The sequence below is a fragment of the Macrobrachium rosenbergii genome, chromosome 16 (assembly GCF_040412425.1).
Source record: "Macrobrachium rosenbergii isolate ZJJX-2024 chromosome 16, ASM4041242v1, whole genome shotgun sequence".
NCBI classification, from domain to species: domain Eukaryota; kingdom Metazoa; phylum Arthropoda; class Malacostraca; order Decapoda; family Palaemonidae; genus Macrobrachium; species Macrobrachium rosenbergii.
This window is the reverse complement of record NC_089756.1, coordinates 23546807-23558017: the sequence shown is the minus strand read 5'-3', so window position 1 is coordinate 23558017 and position 11211 is coordinate 23546807. Positions and strand designations below refer to the sequence as shown.

The 11211-nt window shown below is 36.0% G+C and overlaps 1 long non-coding RNA gene across 1 annotated transcript in view; it reads right to left on the bottom strand.

Annotated features, from left to right (window-relative positions):
• Window positions 1-11211, bottom strand: part of LOC136847194 (uncharacterized) — a 129175-nt gene that overhangs the window by 40656 nt on the left and 77308 nt on the right. The gene's annotated exons all lie outside the window — the stretch shown is intronic.

The window sequence follows — 11211 nt, the reverse complement described above, 5'->3', positions numbered from 1 at the left end:
ATCTCGCCGGAACAATTACAAAAGCACGCTCTGTTAGAATAGTTCATGCCCCAGTGAGAGAGAGAGAGAGAGAGAGAGAGAGAGAGAGAGAGAGAGAGAGAGAGAGAGATGATGCCAATAGTCCAGAGGTAGAAAAAGACAGTCATAATAGAAAGACGGATACGGATAAAGAGAGAGAGAGAGAGAGAGAGAGAGAGAGAGAGAGAGAGAGAGAGAGAGAGGAGAGAGAGAGGGAATAAATAAGATGATGCTAATAGTCCAGAGGTAGAAAAAGACAGATGTAGTCAGTGTAGAGAGATAGATACGTATGAAAAGAGAGAGAGAGAGAGAAGAAAACACTGAAAGGGGGAAGATCCAATATGGAGATCTTAAATATTTCTATCATAAACATCGCGAAGCCGACGTAGATCAAAGAATACGATCCTAAGCCTGAAGAAAATTCGCTTTAAATCTTTGCGAAAAAGAGACATTTCCATCATTCAGAACGTGTGATTGGTTGTTAAGGAATAAGGTCAATCAAAATAGGTCGGGCTTCAAAACTAAAAAAATTGGGGATAATCTATGATTTTCATATTTAAGACGCCATTGATAACATGCTTTTCGTTAAATAAAAGTAGGAACACATGGAGTGCAAGTGCACCATAAACGCATATAACATATACACATATACATATATATATATATATATATATATATATATATATATATATATATATATATATATATATATATATGTATATATATGAAATATATACACTATATTATTATATATATATATATATATATATATATATATATATATATATATATATATATATATATATATATATATATATATATATATACACACACACGCACATCAACATTAGATAAAAGATCAGATGCTGACCAGTGCCGCACTCGTCCACTTTTTCATTGTGGATGAACCACCAGTGTAAAAACTTCCAAAGCATTGGTTATTTCATGAACCTACACTCAGAGCTCATCAATAACGCATCGAACCCCTTCACACATACACTGTACCATTCACCTTTGTCTTGCCCGTAGTCTCTTGTTCCAGGATGCTGATGGCTCTTCTTTCCACTGCGTTCAGCGTAACCATTTTACCAGACTTTCCGATCTCTCTCTCATCTTTCCTTGTAAAACTTCCAAATTATACAGACTTATCACCAATCTCTCTATCTTCCATTTTCTCCACATGTTTGAACCATCTCAGAATACTCTGATCTAACCGTTCACCAACCATAACCTTTTTACCACTTTTGCCCACCTCCAAATTTCTCACCTTTTTAACTATTCTTTTGCCACTCATTGTTCGGAATAATCTCAGTCGAGATCCGGATCCAAATTCGTCTCAGATTTCACTCAGACCACATCCAGATCCGAATTCTTCCCAGAATTCACTCATTCGACATCCAAATCCGAATTCATCCCAGAACTCACTCATTCCACATCCAGACCGGAATTCACCCCAGAATTCATTCACTCCACATCCAGATCCAGATTCATCCCAGAATTCACTCACTCCACATCCAGATCCAAATTCATCCCAGAACTCAGTCATTCCACATCCAGACCCGAATTCACCCCAGAATTCATTCACTCCACATCCAGATCCAGATTCATCCCAGAATTCACTCACTCCACATACAGATCCGAATTCATCCCAGAACTCACTCATTCCACATCCAGATCCGAATTCACCCCAGAATTCAGTCATTCGACATCCAGATCCAAATTCATCCCAGAATTCACGCATTCCACTTCCAGAGCTGAATTCATCTTGAAATTTATTCACCTCTTCCTTGGCTTACAGCCAAACCCTCCACAGTATTTCATTGTAATCTATCTTTAACGTCTTGAGGTATCTTGTTGAGAGAAGACGAGAGAATACTTGAATTCTGCCCAATTTCTTTGGCGGAGGTGACAATGGCAACGACCACAACTGCAAACTTGCCGTTTGCAACAACCAGCTAACAGCTGGGTTATAAAACAAATCCAGTGAAACAACCCACATAGCAGCACCCGACAAACGGGGTTATCAAATGAAAACAACAAAACAAACCATCCATGGGTTACAAAACAACAGCAACGAACTGTCACCCCAAACTACCCTAGCAGGAGTAAGAAACAACAACTGACTGCACCGAATAACAACAAAACAACGACAATAACAGCTCCCAGCCGTATAACAACAAGAGAATCAAGCAAAAGAAGACGAAACAGGTCTCTCGGCGGATTCCTAGGGAAACTAGAAGGTAAAAAATTCGATAATTAATCATTAAGGGGCAGGGAAAATATGTGATGAAATAGATTATCAGGGTAACTGAAGGGTTAATGGGATAAGCGACGTAGGAGGGCCGGGAGGAGGAGGAGGAGGAGGAGGAGGAGGAGTGGATGATGTGGTGGAGATGGAAGGATGAGGGAATTTGTAGTGGATGGAAAGTTCGGGGAAATTCTCGGAGAGAGAGAGAGAGAGAGAGAGAGAGAGAGAGAGAGAGAGAGAGAGAGAGAGGTGATCAGAATTCTTATAGAATGAGAGCTCGTTATTTCTGACATTATTACACAATGAGCAGATTAAAATCTGAAGTAAGAAAGACGAACATGGAGAGAGAAAGAGAAAGAGTGGCGATGACCAGATTTTGTTAAAGTAGGGTGCTCGCTATTTCTAACATAATCTCACGTGGAACAGATGAAATATCTGAAAAGTTACTCAAGGTGTGTTACGGCATAATGACTGACTGCCATTGAGAATTCTTGATCCTTCCCCACACACACACACACAGACATATATATATATATATATATATATATATATATATATATATATATATATATATATATATATATATATATATATATAAAACTATGTTATCGGTGGTGTCAAGAAGAGAGAGATACTGTTTAACTGACTGGATTTTCATATAATTGGCGTTGCATCTACTATAGGAGCACGTTCATTAAGCAAATTGTGGTTGTATAAAAGAAGAAGAAGGAGAGAGAAAGAGAGAGAGTGATTGATTATATATATAAAACTGGCTTAGCAGTTACTGACGTCATCGGCGCTAGATATATATAACATGTCGCTTAATATTTGCTTTAAGGATAAGAGAGAGAGAGAGAGAGAGAGAGAGAGAGAGAGAGAGAGAGAGAGAGAGAGGAGGGGCCGGGGGTGGGGAAGGAATGACGGTTAGCGGAATCTTGAATGTGGGTTTCGTTGACTCCCAAATCCTCACTTAGATGGAAATTCAAAAATCGTCTTTGTCAGTATTCCCTTTTTGGGCGAGAAACTGATGGAGATTTATATCCCTCCCGTGATTTCTTAAACTGGGGGAGATTTATCCCCTCTTGATGTCACTTGGATCTTTTAAAATCTAATTCTTCTCCCGTGTCAAACGGATCATCATTTCATACTTGAGAAATTTCCATTAAGATATTATTTGGACCCCAAAGGAAGGCTGACAAATTTCACTGATTGATATAATGTGTATGAGGGTTTGTATACGGGTATGTATATGGGCGTTTATACTTATACTATGAACACATCTACAATAACACAAATTTATAGATAGATATGACCCATATGTGTGTATATATGTATATATATATATATATATATATATATATATATATATATATATATATATATATATATATGTATATATATATGTGTATGTATATACTGTATATGTATATATATGTATGAAGGACGTGACTGCATGAGGTGTTACCGTTCCATTTCTTAAGAAATACTTTGGAATTAGGATACTGTACTAAACAATACGTCAGTCCCCAACCTGGCCACATCCCATTGCAGTCACTAACTATCAGGTTCACAGTGTCCTAATCTGGGGAAAACGCCAAGGGCACATGAACTTCGCACACAATCCTTATGTGTGGATCGGATAAGTATGAAAAATTATGACCATTTATACTGAAACGTTAGGATTTTTATTAAGTCTGTGTGATTTTCATATTTGTTTATGCATTAATCTGTCCGCTACTTTATCTGTACATATTTATATGTTTTTTTTTTTTTATTACTCCCTTCGCTCTGGTTTACTGAGTATTCTTGATTTTTTTCCGTGGAAGCTTTCTAAGCCTGCACCACATAAATTTGGACATATTTTGTTAAATAAAGAAAAAAAAGTCCTCTTACCCTCCCACATATCTATTTCTTCTCCCTAAGAAAGAATCGCCTGTGAGGAAAATCCCCGAGTATCTTCCCTCATTTCCTCTCGAACACTCTAACCCCCTGCGTCCCCCTCCCCTCTCCCCCACCTTCCCCGGCGTTCCCCTCACCGCCCCATCATCTACACACATCCCGGTCCCCATCAAAATGAGACATTTTCCAGCTGGGGGATTTTCATTTCTGCGCCAAATTGAGAACGGGAGATATGATATTGTTATTTCCTAACTTGAAGAGGAAACCGATTAAAAAGAATATTGAAAAAAATATCCAAAAAGATAGAATAACGGTGTAACTTATTCTCATTCTCTTAAATTGGCCAAAGTAAAACACGGAAGAATATAAATGACAGTTCCTTTCGTCAGTGTTTGTAAGATTGAATTATTCTTTACGAAATTATTAGTTTCCCCTCAGAAATGGGATAGAAAAAAGGTTAACTGTCATCTCATCCCCTAAACTGATTGGTCGGGAGCACGTTGTTGCCATATCCGTCTGGATGCAATATAATTTTTGTCGTGCGTTCTTTTTCCTTTGTATTTATATCTTTCAACTTTTTTTTATTTTGTATTATAGCTTTTCACATCTCTTCCGACAAAATCCTCACAAATTTCTCACTTGGTGTAATCGTATCCGTTTAAATTCATACAAAAATTCATATAATAAAAAAAGGATTTGTAAAAAGAAATCGAAATGTATATATTTTTAAGAATTGCCAAAGAAAAGCTTGCGTTGTCTATTGTACAAAAAAAAAAAATTTCTTATATTGTATTCTGAAATAATCTTAACAATAAGAGCCATCGCTGGTAACGAAAGCTTACAAGTATTTCGTAAAATGATTTGTTTTAATTAAGATAGAAAAGGTGACCATTAGAATCGTAACGCCAGCTTTTTATATCTTCTTGATATAAAGTTACGTAGTTTTGGTATCGTTAATTGTCATTACACGATTAGCTTCTTCGTTGCATTTGGTATTTACTTATATTTTTATTCCCCGTTTTTGCTTTTTTTTTTCCCAACTGGGTATTTCATGCTAAGGAAGCTTGCTTTAAAGTTAATGGCTTTTTAGGCTTCCATGATGGTGCTGAATAATAATAATAATAATAATAATAATAATAATAATAATAATAATAATAATAAACTTGAAAGATGAAATTATTAACGAACTGATGAATAATGACGCAACGTTTGTTTACATTAAATTAAGTTCTAAAAGGTATACAAGATACCATGGTGACACATAAATACACATATCTGTGTGTGTGTACGCAATCAGGCGCGCACAGTTTAATTAAAACTTGTGCTTAAGCAATGCAAGTAGCAAAATTATATTGTATGGCATATGCTACAAACACACACACATACACACACACACACACACATATATATATATATATATATATATATATATATATATATATATATATATATATATATATATATATATATATATATATATATATATATATAGTGTATGTGTATATGACATTCACCCAAATCATGAAAAGTAGAAGAAACATGACGAAAAAAAAGTTTTTAGTAGAGAGAGAGAGCGATGGAAAGGGTTGAATTGGGATTTGCAAAAAATGGATGGAAACTGATCTTCATCTTCTTATTGATCGCTTGAAGAGTAATTGAGACTGGAAAGGGGATTTTGGAGCAGGGGTGGGTGGGAGAGGGGAGGTGGCGTTTGTAGACACCGTCAGGCATACGAAAAATCCATTTGCAATATATTACTCATTAAAGTTCAAATTTGGTGTTTTGGGCGTCTTTGTAACTCCTGTTAATGTATTTATCATGTTGCAAGTAACTTTTAATTGCTAAAAATCATTTTACTTCTGTGTACATTGTAAGCCCAGAACAATATTTCCATATTAATGGACATAATCATTGTATTTTTTCGTACTATACCATACACAAATGTACTCTTGTTTACGCACACGTACACACATACGCACATGAGCACGAGGACGCACAGCGCGATATCATTAGCGTCGGTTTCTTGGCAAACTTTTTCATCAAGAAAAAAAAAAAAAAGATTGGAATCGCTTCTCCGAGTCCCTAGGACGCATCAATATTCGTTTTCTTCTTTGATATTGAAAAACCCTTTTTAAAGGCTGTGTGTGTGTGCGTGTGTGTGTGTGTGTGTGTGTTTGTGTGTGTGGTTGGGGGTAGAGGTGGGGGGTTTGGGGCTCGTCTGGGAGGGACGTTCCAGGTCTTGGCTGGATGATTTGGGGGAGGGGAAAAGGGGTCAGGGATAAATTCTCTGCCTCTGTTCTCTTTATCGAAGACATCTTTTCTTTTTATCTGTTTTCTTTAATCTTGGCTGATTGGTCGATATTTTTCCAGAAATGTCTGCAATTGCAAAGATGGTTGTCCTCCATTCAAACGTTTTCATTCTTTCATTTCTTGCTGATAAAATCCTGATGAAGCTGCTGTTTTCAGTTTTTCATGTTTTTTCTTCGATACAAGAGTTTGTCGTAAGATTGTTTTTGTTTCCGAGTGTGTGAAGTTTTTTAACGATAGTTTTGGGAGTTATTTAAGACGATTATTTTACTGTTCATCACTCTTTATTAGTATTCATTATCATGTCTTTATATTTAATTCAATAATCCCTAGCTGCTTTTTATAGCTTCTTAAATAATTCTCTGACGTAAATACATATTAACATACCCGTAATGTTACGGAGACTTGGCATTATGAATATGCAAGATTCAATTACCTATATCTATCTATCTATCTATCTATCTATCTATCTATCTATCTATCTATAAACCCACAATATGCGACCCACATCCAAAAAAAAAATTATACATATACAGTACACATATATATCATATATAAGTATATAAACACGTGAGTTAACTGGCATCTATTTCAGTGGAATTAGATGACTGTTGCTATTTCGTAACATTTCACTCCCTGTAATAGTCTGAGCTATTTACTGTTCCAAACTGGAATGCCTTTCAAGTTCCAGACTGATATGTCTTCCTATTCCTGGCACAAGAAGTCTTTCCATTGTAGTTTGAGTTATCTTTCCACTGTAGCCTGGAATGTCACTCCATCAACTTGAGAAGTCTCTCTGGCCTGAGATGTGTTTTCAGTCTTGGATGTCCTTCCATTTCACCTTGAGTCTTCTTTCCAGCCTGAGATGGCTCTCCATTCTAGCTGGAGAAGTCTTTCCAGCCTGAGATTTCTCCATTCTAGCTGGAGAAGTCTTTCCAGCCTGAGATGTTTCTCCATTCTAGTTGGAGAAGCCTTTCCAGCTTGAGATGTCTTTCCATTCCAGTCTGAGAAGTCTTTCTATGTCGGCTCAACATTCCAATTCGGGATAACCCTAGATGTCTTTCCATTCCAGCCTCAGATGTATTTCCAGACCTTGAGATTCCTTTCCAAACCTCCCCCAGTCCCCCACCAAACTCGTAGGCTTCCGCGTGAGCAGAGAAGGGTAAAAAATCCACTTAAATAATATGCTAATTATGGTCCGTGCGTTCTTTTAATCACGTCGGGATTCCCCGAAATCTTTAACATTCTTGAGATTAAATATTTTCTTTCATTTTGGTCCTCAATGGAAATTTGACTAAGTCGATTTGGCTAATTCGTAATTAATCTTGAAAGTTAATGTATTTCACTCTTTTTCAATGGGAATTTTTTCTCAAGTATTGTCCTTTGCGAATGACTACTCATCTGGCTTAAACATTTATCTCGGGGCCAGCTTTGGTCCTTTCTTTTGAAAGATTGTCGTGAAATAGCTTTTTGACGGAATTAAACATTGGCACAGTACGAGTGGGTGTACAGTGTGTGTGTGTGATTATGCATGTACGTAATTTTACTCATGTATGTCTTCATGACACCCCACCCCCGTTTCTCTGAATACACACATATACAGACACACACACACACACACACACACACACACACACATATATATATATATATATATATATATATATATATATATATATATATATATATATATATATATATATATTGACGATCATCGCTAAAACTGGCGATATTTTATGATGTCGTAGAGCTGGAGGAGCAGTTGACAAAAACGCTTTCGTGTATTTTCCACACCTCCTCAGGGTCATGTGTTAGAAAAAATCATTATCTGTTACGAAGTCACCTCTGTGGCAACAATACATCAACATAAAAACTTTCGCACTACTATTTAAAAACTAATTGTCTAAAAATTTTATTTACAAGTAGTTCATCTAGTTTGTACATCCCGGGGCTGCTGTTGATCATATCTACAAGATTTTTCTTTATTATACATGATTCAGCAATGTTTCTTTTCGTGATGTCTTTACAGAAAATCATCTCATTGGCTTTTTTCCAATTGACGGTGTGCTTGCATTCATTCATATGTTGAAATAAACTGCTTGCAGTATTTCCTGTTCTGACAACATATTTATGTTGTTTTAATCATTTTCCGAGGTCCTTGCCACTGTCCCACGTATTTTTTATTGCACTGATATTAAAGGATCTCATATTTGCAACCATTCTTCTTCTGTAGAAGGGAATTCCTGATTAACATGTTCTTAAGTACATAGTTCTTAAAAATGACATTATCATTAAATGGGCTCAACAGCCGAGGGATGGCCATAAACTGGTTACAGTATGGTAAAACAAGAAGGTTTTTCACATTAAAATCACTCTTATAACCAACTTCATAAAAAGTTTTTCTTCCTTTACAAAAAGCTCCGTCAATAAAATCACAAGGGTATCTAAGACTTATTGCGATCTCTCGAACCTTCCGAAGCTCAGCCTCGAGATAGTCAGGGCAACTGACCCGCAGGTCCCTTAAAAACAGACGAAAATACCATCATCTTCGTTCTCGGATAATGGTTTGAATAAAAATTTATGTAGGAATCTACATTCGTAGACTTTCTGTGCACAGAAAATTTAAAATTTCTATCATTCATCACAATTAAAACGCCAAATTATTATCTACTTCTGTTCCTAAGGTAAATTTTATAGAAGACTAGGGTATTTAATGCTGTTAGGAAGCTTTCTTCATCTTTGTCAACAGACCAAGCACAAAATATATCATCAACTTACCTAATCCACAGGATGCCTTTAGGAAGTATCCTTGGTAGGTACTTACTTTCGAAAAACTCCATATAAAAGTTACTAAGCAGTGGAGATAACGGATTGCCCATTGCCATGGCAAAATTTTTGCTCATAATACTTTTCTCCAAACAGAAATTTACAACCTCTAACAACACACAATTCTATAAGCTTAATCATAGAAGGCCTATCCAAAGAAAAAGTGTATTTTTCCATTTCTTCCTTCAGAAATTCAAGTAGTTCATCTGCTAGTACTTTTGTTAACAGGGAGCTGACGTCAAAACTGATTAACTTAGAATCATAATCAAAGTTAAACCTTCTCAACCTATCTATAAAATCTACATTATTTTTCACGGACACACACGATATGTTTCCAAGCACTGGAGACAACTCGTTAACAAGCCACCTCAATAGTTTATAGGAACGAGAACCTACAGGGCTAGTGAGTTTTCAGAACTCCATACAAGTAAGGAAGAGGTGGATTTACAGTAATGAACTTTTGTACTAATTATTTATGGGTTTTAAGAATACCCTTGAAGTTGTTGTTGAAATAAGCATTAACATTATCAAAAGGATTGTTTCTTATTCCTGTGTAGCTTTCTTGATCTGATAGTAATTCTAACGTTTTGTTATGATAGTCGACCTTGCCCATGATGACCAACGTGTTGGATATATCAGCTCTAGTAATAAGTAAATCTTTATATTTTTTCAATGTTTTATATGCTTTTAGGAACCTTACAGGGATTTCGCAGGTGAATCGAAGCTGGCGATCCCATACACTGTGCCCTTACATATACTGATTTCTTCTGATGTAGGGTTACCATACTTTTCAAGCTTACAAAATTCATTCCCAATTTCAAGCCAATCGGTATTGGTTTTAATGGAAGAATTTATTCCACATCCTAAGGTTACTGAGGTGGTGCTGTCCAAAGGCTGGTCATAAGATTGATTTTAATGTGAAAAACCTTCTTGTTTTACCACACTGTAACCAGTTTATGGCCATCGCTAGGCTGTTGAGACCATTTAATGTTAATGTCCTTTTCAAGAACTATGTACTTAAGAACATGTTAATCAGGAATTCCCCTCTACAGAAGAATGGTTGCATATATGAGATCCCTTACAATCAGTGTAATGAAAAGTACAGTACGTGGGACAGAGTGCCAAGGATCTCGGAACAAGATTAAAACAACATAAATATAATGTCAGAACAGGGAATACTGCAAATTTCAACATACGAATGAATGCAGCCACACCATCAATTGGAAAAAAGCCAAAGAGATGATGTTCTGTAAAGACATCACGAAAAGAAACATTGTTGAATCATGTGTAATAAAGAAAAATCGTGCAGATTTGATCAACAGCAGCCCCGGGATGTACAAACTGGATGAACTACTTGTAAATAATATTTTTAGACAAATAGTTTTTAGATAGTAGTGCAATAGTTTTATGTAGCACGGACGTTAATCCTGCAACCAGTCTTTCTTTTTCACTCGGATCTTGCACTATGAATAGAAAATCTTCCAAGGCGAAATGGTTACAGAGGACCTGAAAAATCATAATAATTATATAACTCATTACATGAAGCTATTTACCATTTACATCTGTTTTCGTTTTAGACAGATGACATTGCCAAATAAAGGAACCAACTTGTATTAAAATAATGGCGTGGTCCGTATGTTACCACGGCCCACTTGAAAATTTATCAAAACCAACGAACTAAAATATCTGCTTGTATGAAATGCGTGGAGAGAAAAGTTATCATAAAAATAGTTTCAAATCAAAATGTTTCGGTGTACATTAATATCTCACTGAACAAGATACACTCCATGAGTTTTTTTTTTTTTTTATAGGCCTCTTGGTCTTTGACATGTAACAAGTCTGTAACAAGTCAAGAACAAATGTTCTAAGTTGATTTCCGTTGTATGCGATAAATATTTTCTTTAGTGTTATGG